Raw genomic sequence first — 12,431 nt, forward strand, 5'->3', positions numbered from 1 at the left:
GTATTGTCATTGTCATTTAATTGAAGGAACTGTCTGATTTCTTCTTTAATTTCTTCTATGACCCATTGGTTATTCAGAAGTGTGGTGTTCAATTTCCATGTGTTTATGAAACTTTTTGAGTTTCTTTTGCTATGGATCTCCAATTTCATCTCACTATGGTCTGATAATGTAGAGGGGATAACTTCAAGTCCTTTGCACTTACTTAAACATGTTCTATGTGTGAGTATGTGGTCTATTTTGGAGAATGAGCCATGTGCAGCTGAGAAGAATGTGTATTCTGATTTTGTGGGGTGGAAGACTCTGTAAACATCTGTTAAGTTCATTTGTTCAAGAGTTCGATTGAGTTCTACTATTTCATTACTTATTTTTTGTCTAGTTGATCTATCTATTTGTGACAGTGGGGTGTTGAGGTCCCCCACTACAATTGTATTAGTGCATATATGACTTTTCATGTCCGTTAGTATTTGTTTTATATAGTTGGGTGCACTAGTGTTTGGTGCATAGATATTTATGATTGTCATCTCTTTCTCTTGGATTGTTCCCTTTACAAGGATGTAGCATCCTTCTTCATCTCTCTTAATCAGTGTTGGTTTGAAATCTACTTGATGTACAAAGAGGATAGCTACTCCTGCTTTTTGGGGGGGTTCTTGTTGCATGGAGTATTGTTTTCCACCCTTTAACTTTTAGTCTATGAGTTTCCTTTTGAATTAAGTGTGTTTCTTGTTTGCAGCATATTGTTGGATTTTGTTTCTTGACCCATTCTCCCAGTCTGTTTCTTTTGATTGGAGAATTGAGACCATTGACGTTGATGGTTATAACTGAAAAGTATTGATTTATCATCACCATGGCTTTTTCTTTTCGTTGGGTTCTCCCCCTTTACATTTAGTTTCTTGTCATGCCAGATGGGTTCATTCTGCTTTGCTTCCTGGGGTTGTGATCCTCAATGTCTGTTCCTAGGATAGTGTGTAAAATTCTTTGGAGTGCTGGTTTGGTATTCACAAAGTTCCTAAGGTGCTCTTTGTCATGAAAGTATCTTATTTGTTCATCCATTTTGAAAGATAGCTTAGCAGTGTACATCAATCTGGGTTGGAGGCTGTTTTCTTTTAGGGCTTGGAATATGTCACTCCAAGCTCTTCTTGCCTTGATGGTTTGTGTTGAAAAGTCTGCTGTGATTTTGATGAGCTTTCCTTTGTATGTGATTTGTTTCTTTTCTCTAACTGCTTGTAGAACTTTGTTCTTCTGTTTTGTTTCTGGAATCTTAACAATTATATGCCTATATGTAGATTTTTTTTGATCAAGGCTATTTGGAGTCCTATATGCCTCACTTATCTGTATGTCAAGTTCTTTTCCCCTGCTTGGGAAGTTTTCTGCCATTACTTCTGCAAAGAGTTTTTTTATGTCATCTGCACTCTCTCCTGTTTCTTCATTGACTCCAATCATTCTTATGTTATTCTTCTTTGCCTTGTCTAGCAGCTACTGGATTGATTTCTCATGTTTCCTTACAATTTTGAAGCAATTTTTCTTTTCCTGGTCTTTAATTGCAATATTATCTTCTATATCTGAAATTCTGTCCTCACATTGGCTCATTCTGCTGTGTAGACTTTCAGTGGAGTCTTTCATCTCCTGGAAATCTATTTGCATCTGTTTTATGGATTCCATTTGTTTCCTATGTTGGGATTCCATCATGTTCTTCAGCTCCTCTCTAGATTTATTAATCATGTCTTGCAGTAGGGGCACAATTTCTCCTGTTGTCTGAGAAATTATTTCTGATTTCATTTTTTCCAGATCCCCTTTTGTTGCCAGTTCAGTGGGTCCAGGTAGTTGAGTATCAGAGTGTTCCATTTCATTTCCCTTTGGGGTTGCTGTTGGTGACCTGGAAGTCTGGTTTTGAGACTTATTTACGTGTTTTCTCATTTTGACTGGGGGGCCAGGAGGGGTGCTGTTTATATCTGTGTGTCTCACCTCCTCTGAGCTGGGAGAGGTGGGCCAAGGGTGAGAGGGACGGTAGAGATGGTGGCCCAAAAGCCCCTTCCTCTGGACCAGGAGCAGTGGGACGTTGGCTCAGAAGCCCCTACCTCTGGGCTTGGAGTGGCGGGACAGATGGGAGCCCAAAAGCCGTTTTCTCTGGGCTTGGAGGGGTCGGAGGGATGATGGCCCGGCAGCCACTTCCTCTGGATCAGGAGCAGTGGGAAGGTGGCTCAGAAGCCCCTCCCTCTGGGCAGGAATTGTTTAAATGCTGAGAACTTGATTAGCTCCAGTACAGTGGTCTGGTGGTCCAGTGTCCTCTGTGTCTTTGTAGTGTGGAACCAGGTGGCTGTACAGAGAAGAGGCCAAAGGAGCAGGGTGAGGGCATCCAGTGGATTGCTGCTGGGGTGTGGGCTGATTTGGTGTTTTCAGGGTGATTGGCGACCTCGGAACTGAGTCCGCACACCTGCCTCTCTGCAGGGGTATGATTTGGTGTTTTCAGCGTGACTGGGGACCTCAGGACCATGTCCGCAGGCCTGCCTCACTGTTACTGATTATTGAGAAAGTGATTTAGTGAAATGGATAAGAAGATGAACAATATGAGACATTAGTATTATAGTCTATCTTCAGAGTTTACGTTTTTTCCTCTGTAAGCAAAAATCTGCAACAGCCATCACATTATGTTGAAGGGGATAAGGATGATATGGGAAGAGATATAGAGATGATTGTTTCAGGCAGGAGAATGCATTCACTAATTCATCAGATCATTATTAGTTATTTTAGATTATAGATCTTCAAAGATAAAGTTCTAAATTTATGATTTCTATTAAGGTAGAATATAATAGTGCTCCTTTCATATGAGTGATCTTCCCATTCCAGTATATAGAAACACTATGAGTGAAATTTCAGTATCTCTTAGAGATACTTTTCAGCTCAAATCACTAGATCAAAAGTTAAATCTACCCAACTTTATTCTTTGTGGTGTTTTGTTTCTACTAAAATCAGGAATAAAATACTTGTAACTGAAAAAGGAAAGCTGACTAATACAACTATTACACTATTACAATCTTTGAAATAGTTTTTTTTTTGGTACTGGGGATTGAACTTGGGTCCTTGCACTTGTGGGGCAGGCAGCAGAACCACTGAGCTAAATCCCCAGTCCTGAAACAGTTTGTTTTTGAAGCTAGGTACTGTACAGTCTTAGCTGGCTCATTTTCATTCATCATAGGTACTTATCTATCTATATGATCTACCTCCGTGGGCCTGAGACTGAGGGGTGACCCTCAGGACTAAGAGAGAAAGTGCCCAAATGGAGCCCTGAGGGGATATGTTGCTTTTCTTCAATTCTGTGAGCCAGTAGGCATCGAGTATCATTCTGTTTGTTATTCATCTGTTATTTCTTTCATTCAGCAGCTATGCCTTGATTTTAAAATTATGTATCAGTTAATCAAAAAATATTCACAATATGGGAATGTTTGTGCTCACTTAAAGCAGGGAAGAATCAACATATATTACATGACTTTAAAGATAAAACCTCATGTTTATCATCCCTAGAAATGGAAATAATAATAGCTCATAAATTTTCATTTGGGATTAAATACGGCAATGCAGGTAAAGTCCATAATACCTTTTCTGCACATAGTGCTCAAGAGTAGTCATGGTTGACATCTTTGCTTTAATAAAGTTCTAAATATTTGCAGTGTTGATATAATTATTTTTCTCCTTGACCACACATCTATACTCTGTGAAGTAATTGAAAACATCATTAAAATGAGAATCAGCCAGAGCCTGATTGTCTTTTTATGGGAATGAACATGGCATATATCATGATTCTCTCCAACATATATTTAAAACAAGTTGACTCTTAAAATACTAGAGTTCTATGCATGCTAAAGTCAGATGCTTCTTTCTAAAGGAAAAATAATCCTGCTTTGTTGACTCTGTAGGCAACTGTTTACTTGGTCTAATCACATAACCCAGCCATGGAATTAGCAAACTGTAATGATGGTGTTATAAATTAGACTGTAAGGCTTTATAGCTGTGGTTATTACCTTACAGGAACTGTACAAATGAGCTAAATGTGTAAAGACTGTGAGTGAACAAACAGAAGCAGTCTCCTTGAACTCAGTGCTAAAGTCCTAATTTATTTCTTTTGAGATCAGTTCCTATCCTAGAATGTAGCTTGATTTGATGATATAAGTAAATGGAGAAAGTAGATTCAGTAAAAATTTTCTGAAATAATTCTCTGTACTTAGGTCAAACTGAATGACATTAATTAGGATAAATTGTATGTGGTACCTTGTTGTTATGCATGGTATGAGAACTGTAAAACAGGAGTAACAGATTTGAGAAGCAAAGTGTCTGGGCCATTCACTTCAGAATCATCAATGTATTTGTAATGGAGGAGTCCATCAGCAGACGGAAAGAAGCCTGATGCTGAAGCAGCTGAGGACTGGAATCACAACTGATCTCAGTGCAACAATGAATGAGTGGACTCCCTGGGAAATGTTAGTCATGAGTGGAATAAGAGATGAGACCGAGACCGGGTGGAAATAGTCATTTGGATCACTGAACAGGCACCGAGTATCTCAACTCAATAAACTGCAAGCAGACTATTAGGGAGTTGTGCGGGTCAAGCGGTGGGGTGAAGTCTGTGAGTCGTCTCTAAGGTTCCATTCCAGTTCTGCTCCTGACAAGTGTTACTCACTAAACGTGTGATTTTCTCATTATCATCGTAATCTTTTGGCACGGGCTAATTTCCCTCACTTAGCTTCAGTTTTCTCATCTCTAAACAGATGATAATAATCTCGACTGTTGTTTCTGTAGGAATCGTATAATGCTAAAAACCACCGAGCACCATACTTAACACACAGAGAAGAGCTAGACAGATTTTACTCATGATTCCCCTTTTTGTCAATCAAATACTTTTATTTAAAATATTTAGTTATCTTCCAGTTAAATATTTAAAATCATTTTAATTGATCTGACCCAGAGAAAAGCCAATCTTACGTAATGTTTTACTCAATTGGAAAAACCTAATTCTTTACAAATCGAATTTTAAAATCCTGTTGATTATGTTGATAGACTCTTAGTTATTTTTTTAGGTGGAAATATTGTAGTACAGAGTAGTTTAACAAATTTCAGCTAAGCAGCATTAAATGCATACAGTACATGTAAATGAGCATTGTGGCCTCAGCACTCTGGGCTTGTCTCTGCTTCTGATGGCTTAGTTGTTTCATCTTGGGAAATTATATATCACCCCTGGGTCTCAATTTTCTGTATGACGAGGACCTTGTACCACAGAACTTCTAAAATCTCTTCCTGGGCCAGGGATTTAGCTCAGTGGCACCGGATCTGCCTTGAAAGTGCAGGTCCCGAGTTTGATCCCTGGTACAAAAAAAAAAAATAATAAAAATAATAAAATAAAATAATAAATAAAATAAAATAAAATACAAAATAAATAAATAAAATAAAATAATAAAATAAAACAAAATTAAAAACATAACATAAAATAAAATAATCCCTATGTCCCAAACTTGAGCTGTCCATCATAGTAGCAAATAGCCATGTGTGATTACTGAATACTTGTACCATGGCTGGAAATTTACATGTGCTATAAATGTAAAATGCATAGAATTTGAAGACTTTTTTTTCTTTTTTAGTACCAGGGATCGCAAGGCAGGTAGTGGAACCACTGAGTCAAATTCCTGGCCCTGAAGACTGTTTTAAAAAGCTAATTAAAGTATGTATTTAGTAAGTTTTTCATCTGATTACATTTTGAAAAGATATTATTTTGGATATATTTTAATAAGTAAAATACACTAAATACACTATTAAGTTATTTCACATGTTTTATTTTCTTTTTCTTAATGTGGCCACTAAGAAATTTAAAATGACATGTGGCTTTCATTTGTGGTTTGTGTTCCCTTCCATTTCTATTGGACAATATTTCCCTAGAAGTTCTCTGAGTTTCTGAATTAAATTTTACTAGGAAATTAAGCTGATTGTGCCAGTGGCTCCCATAAACAGTTGAGTTGCATAGATGTGTGAGGATGGAGACCTTAAAGGCTTGGTCTCCAGGATGGGACTTTGGGGCGGTGTTGGAACCTTTGTTGGATGGTACTAGTGGGAGGGCTTTAGATGTTTGGAAATTTGCTTCCAAAGTAGTCTGTGGCACCCTGGTCTAGTCATCATTCTTCATTTTGCTTCTCAACTACGAGGTATGTGTTTTTGCTCTAATATCCACAGCTGCCATGATGTTCTTGCTGCTTTTCCACGGGCCCCAAATCAACAGGGCCAGTCAGTCACTGACTTGAACCTCTGAAACTGTGAGCCAAAACTAGCCTTTTTTCTTAATAAGTTGATTTTCTCAGGTATTTTATTATAGTGATGGAAAGCTAACATCAAATGTAAATGGGTTAAATTAGAATCTAGTGGAGATAAAGTTCAGGTAGAACCTCATGGGGCTGATTGTGAAAAAGTGAGATATGATGTAAGGCAGTTTTAGGGATAGAGGAATAAAGCATGGCATAGCCACTGGGAACAGAGCATGAAACCAGTGAGTCACTACCCTACCATCAGGTGCCTCTGGAAAGTACAGGAGATGGTCCATAGAAATAGCAATCATCAATGGCAGGCAGTATCTTTTATTGATTTGAAGGCTGGGAGCGCCAAAGTAAGAGCACAGAGTAGGTCACATATTGAGTGAGCCTGATAGATCCATTCATAAACTACGGATACCAGACATAGTCAGATGAGACTTTGTGAGACTTTGCACCATATCAAGTCTATGACTCATAACGTGAGAAAGGAAAATTTCTCCTCTCTCTCTCTCTCCCTCTCTCTGGCAAAACATCAATAATGACCTTTAACAATCTAAGTTTCTTGAGAGCAATGGCAGACTGGTTTTCTGTGCTGTGCCAGAGAAGTTGGTGCATTCAGTGTGCCTTCCCTAGGTTGTCTAGGGTTAGAATGTAGGGCAGAGTGAAGAGGAAGGAAGAACGTATTGACAGACATAAATTGACATTTCTGTGTTACCTCCACTATTGCTTTATATCCAGTGGAGTAGGAAAAGGGATTACCTACTAGTTTCTTTTGCTGCAATAAAGGGATAATATTTTTGAAGCAAAGGCAAGGCTCAATGCTAAGTGCTACCATTTCCCACACCTATAAATCTAAAGCAAAGCAAACAAACAAAAAAAGAAAGAAAATATTTTGTGACAAACACTTGCAGTTAATTTTTCTTAAACACATTTGTCCCATGGCTCTTGGTTGGCTTCCTACTGTTGCTAAGGTGAATACCAATCTGTGATAAACTATATAAGATTAATAAAATGAATCTGGCCCTAGGAAGGAGGCCACTAGCTCTCCTGGCAATTTCCCAAATTATCTACCTCTTACATTTTAGAATTAGATCAAGAATGTTATGAAAAATAACATCACAAATCTGTGATCACAAGTGTTTCCAAGTGTTCCTAGTTGAGTTCAATAAGACCTTTTGAGAGGATTCTCAGGATCATGTTCAGGGTCAGGCTGACCACTGAGGAATCTTTCCCAACTGCCGTTCCAAGCCCAGAAAGGCTGGACTGTTACTTCCTCAACACTGACTGATCCTGGTTTGTCTTCTTCCTTGGTAATAGCAGGCAGGCTTCCATGACTCTCCCACAGTCTCTCTTTCTAATTTCACTAGAGATAGCATACCGGAGTGTAAACAGCAAACCTGTCTTCAGAGAAGTGAGTAACACTAGTCATAGGCTCGGAGTGTCAGGCACTGCCCTAGGCTCTGGAGTCCAGCACTGAACACAGCAGATCTCTTTCTATATGGGGATCCCTAACCCTACATCGTCACAAAACAAATAGAACAAATGCATGAGGACATTTAAAATCTACTGATAATGGCTGAATAAAGGTAAAACGAGGTATACTTGATAGTGTTGTTGATAAGGCTGCTTTACAAAGTGGTCAGGACGCTTGTTTGAGAGGGAGATGCTGGAGTTGAGACATAGCTGATGAGAAAAGGACCACCAGAGGGCACTTCGTTGAGTGGTTTTGATTATTTCAGACCCTGCGGGGCATGAGAGGGGTCTTATAAAAAGGGATTAAGTTATCACAAGCCAGATGGTCAAGAGAAGTTACCTGTTTGAGAGAAGTAGACCTCAGTTAAAAAGGTAGATGAGGTGTGATAGGAAACTATGGTGAATGTTTAAATTAAAAACATTTTATAAGTATAAAAAAACCCTATAGTACTAATCCTCCTTAAAATACTCTCACTTGCTTTAAACCCATCTCCTCATCCTTGCCACTTTCTGAAGCAGGAAGTCATCCTTTGTGAGTGCCTGTAATTGCACTGTTATTGCTTCCTCAATGTCCTTAGTTGTTTGAAAATGTGTATCTTACATAGTCATTTTGATTTTAAGGAAGAGCCAGAAATCGCATGGTGTCAGATCCAGTGAATAAGGTGGAGGAGGACACACTGTAGTATTTTTTACCAACCGTTGGTAAACATGACCAACTGTAATGTTTCTCCTTTGGATGTTAAACAGCAACAACATTCAGTGTCCTTTTTTTTGTATATCCTTTTATTGGTACATTTTAGGTATACAATATAATGACATTCATCATTGGAAATTTGCACCTTTATAATCCATCTTGGTTCTTATTTTTCCCCCTTCCCCTGACCTACCTTTAACCCCTCCATCCCTCCCTATTCACAAAGACTTTGTTTCCATTTTTTCATTTTCTCATGTTAATTCCATTCCCTTCTATCCTTTCCCCTACCCCTCCCACTTCCCCCTCCCCTTTGCCCCTTTTCTTCCTATTTCACATTATCTATTATACCTTTTAGTCCTTATTTACACTTTCAGTTTCTCACACTAGAGAAACTATTTGGTATTTACACATGTGTGTCCTATTTATTTTACTTAAGAGTATCACCTCAATGTGCATCCATTTAGCAATAAATGTCTCTAATTTCTCATTTTTGATGGCTGAGTAGTACTCCATTTGATAACCAAAACCACATTTTCTTGACCCAGTCTCCAGTTGATGGGCATTTGGGCTGTTTCCAAGTTTTAACTATTACAAACTGTGCTGCTGTGAACATGGGTGCACATATATCACTGTGGTATGATTCTTTTAATTCTGTGGTGAAGATACCCAGCAGGGGAATACCCAGCTGGGTCAAATGGGACTTCCAGTCCTAGTTCTTTGAGGTATCCCCATGTTGATTTCCACAGTGCTTGCACCAGTCTACACTCCCACCAGCAGTGGAGCAGGGTTCCTCTTTCCCCACAGCACCACTAGCATTTGTTGTTGATTGATTTCATGATAGCAGCCATTCTTTCTGGAGTCAGGTGGAATCTCAGTGTTGTTTTCATTTGCATCTCTGGAATGACGAGTGATGTTGAACATTTTTTCATATGTTTATTTGCCATGTCTACTTCTTTGTGTAAGAAATGTCTGTTCATTTCAGATGCCCATTTTTGGATTGGGTCTTTAAATTTGGGAGGTCTGATTTTTTTAAGTTCTTTATAGATTTGAGATAGTAGACCTTTGTCTGAGGGACTGCTGGTGAAAATTTTTTCCCATATTGAGAGCTGTGTCTTCACACTGCTGGTGGTTTCTCTTGTTGTGCAGAAGCTTTTTAGTAAAAAGAGATCCCACTTGTTGATTGTTTGTGCTAGTTCATGGGCAACTGAGGTTGTGTTCATAAAGTCTTTTCCTACCCCAATCTCTTCAAGAGTTCTACCTAACCTCTGTTCCAGCTGGTTCAGTGTTTCTGTTTATATATTTAGATCTTTAATACATTTTGATTTTAGTTTAGTTCATAGTGAGAGACATAGGTCTAGTTTTAGTCTTTGGCAAGTTGAAACCCAATTTCTCCAGCACCATTTATTAAAGAGACTGTGTTTCTTCCAGTGAGGATGTTCGGGTCCTTTGTCAAAGATGAGGTGGCTGAGTGTGTCTGGAGTTGTTTCTGCATCTTCTAATCTGTTCCAGTGGTTCTCAGGTCTGTTTCTTTGCCAGTATCATGCTGTTTTTAATCACAGCAGCTTTGTAGTACAGTTGCAGGTTGGGGATTGTGATACTCCCTGCCATGTCTCTGTTACCTAGAATTGCTTTTGCTCTTCTGGGTCTCTTCTTGTTCCAAATGAAGTTTTGGATTGTTTTCTCAAGGTCTATGAAGTATGCTGCTGGGATTTCAATTGGGATTGCATTGAATCTATATAGCAGTTTTGGAAGTATGGCCATTTTTACTATGTGGATCCTTCCTACCCAGGAGCAAGGGATGTCTTTCCATTTTCTGATATCCCCTTCAATCTCTTTTATCGAAGTGTTATAGTTTTCAGAGAAGATGTCTTTGATTTCTTTCGTTAGGTTGATTGCTAGGTATTTCAGTTTTTTGGATGCTATTGTGAAAGGAATTGTTTGCCCTATTTCTCTCTCAGTGAGTCTGTCATTCGTGTAGAGGAAAGCTATTGATTTTTGTGTGTTGACCTTGTATCCAGCTACTTGACTGAATTTGGTTATTAAGTCTGGAAGACTTTTGGTGGAGTTCTTGGGGTCTTCTATGTAGAGTATCATGTCATCTGCAAACAGTGACAATTTGTCTTCTTCCTTTCCTGCCTTTGTTCCTTTTATTTCTTTCTCTTGTCTAATTGCCATGGCTAATGTTTCCAAAACTGTATTGAAGAGGAGTGGTGATAGTGGACATCCTTGTCTTGTTCCTGATTTTAGTGTGAAGGATTTTGGTTTTTGACCATTTAGTATGATATTGGCTGTTGGTTTTTCATAGATGGCTTTTATGAGATTGAGGTAGAGACCATCTTTTCCAATTTTTTTGTAGGGCTTTATCATAAATGCATGTTGGTTTTTGTCAAATGCTTTTTCTGCATCTATTGAGATGATCATATGACTTTTGTTCCTGGCTCTATTGATATAGTGTATTACATTGGTTGATTTGAGTATGTTGAACCATCCCTGCATCCCTGGGATGAATCCCACTTGGTCAGGGTGTATGATCTTCTTGATGATCTTCTGCATTCTGTTTGTCAGTATCTTAGTAAGGCTTTTTGGATCTGTGTTCATTAGTGAGATTGGCCTCTAGTTCTCTTTTTTTGGTTGGGTCTTTCTCTGCTTTGGGAATCACGGAGATGTTTGCTTCTAGGCATAAATTTGGGAGTATTGCTTCCCTTTCAATTTCATTGAAGAGTTCAAACAGTAGTGGTGGTAGTTCCTCTCCAAATGTCTTGTAGAATTCAGCAGTGAAGCCATCAGGACCCGGGCTTTTCTTGGTTGGTAAGTTTTTAATTACATTTTCAATTTCATTGATTGATATTGTGTTGTTTAGAATTTTTAGGTCTTCTTCATTCAACTTTGGTAATTCATATGTGCCTAGGAATCTGTCCATTTCTTCTGTGTTTTCCATCTTTTTTTTCCTTAAGTTCCTTAATTGTTATATTTTAGGTATACAATTTGTTTACATTTATCATTGGGTGTTTGAACTTGTACATGATGTATCTTGGTTCTTATTTTTTCCCCATTACCTGTGAACCCTTCACCCCCTCCACACTTCCCTATTTACATAGACATCAATTCCATTTTTTTTCTTTTCTCATAATTTTTCCTTTCTCACCTTTCCTTTCCCCTTCCCCTCCCTTCACCCCTTTATCTTTGGACCTTTTTTCTTATTTCAAATTATCAATTATTCATTTTATTCATTTTAACCTTTCTTTACACTATCTGTTTTTCACACTAGAGAAACTGTTCAGTATTTACACATGCATGTCTTATTTATTTCACTTAAGAGTATGGCTTTGATATGCATCCATTTAACTATAAATGACTCTAGTTTTTCATTCTTTACGGCTGAGTAGTACTCCATTTTATAAAAAAACCCACATCTTCTTTATCCAGTTTCCAGTTGATGGGAACTTGGGCTGCTTCCAAACTTTAGCTATTACAAACTGTGCCAGTATGAACCTGGGTGCACATATAGCACTGTGGTATGATTCTTTTTAATTCTTTTGGGATGATGCCCAGCAGGGGAATAGCTGGGTCAAATGGGACCTCTAGTCCTATGTCTTTGAGGTATCTCCATACTGATTTCCACAGTGATTGCACCAGTCTACACTCCCACCAGCAATGGAGAAGAGTTCCTTTCTCCCTACACCCCTGCCAGCCTTTGTTATTGGTTGATTTCATGATAGCAGCCATTCTTTCTGGGGTGAGGTGGAATCTCAATGTTGTTTTCATCTGCATCTCTCAAATGACCAGTGATGTTGAACATTTTTTCATGTATTTATTTTCTTCTTTTCCTTCTTTGTCAGAGAAATGTCTATTCATTTCAGATGCCCATTTTTGAATTGGGTCTTTGAATGTGGGGGGTCTGATTTTTTTCAATTCTTTATATATTCTAGATAGTAGTCCTTTGTCTGAAGTGCAGCTGCTAAAATTTTTTTCCCATA

Source organism: Heterocephalus glaber, unplaced genomic scaffold, assembly GCF_053883595.1.
Source record: "Heterocephalus glaber isolate CG9 unplaced genomic scaffold, H.glaber_assembly_v1.0 deba00001481, whole genome shotgun sequence".
NCBI lineage: Eukaryota > Metazoa > Chordata > Mammalia > Rodentia > Bathyergidae > Heterocephalus > Heterocephalus glaber.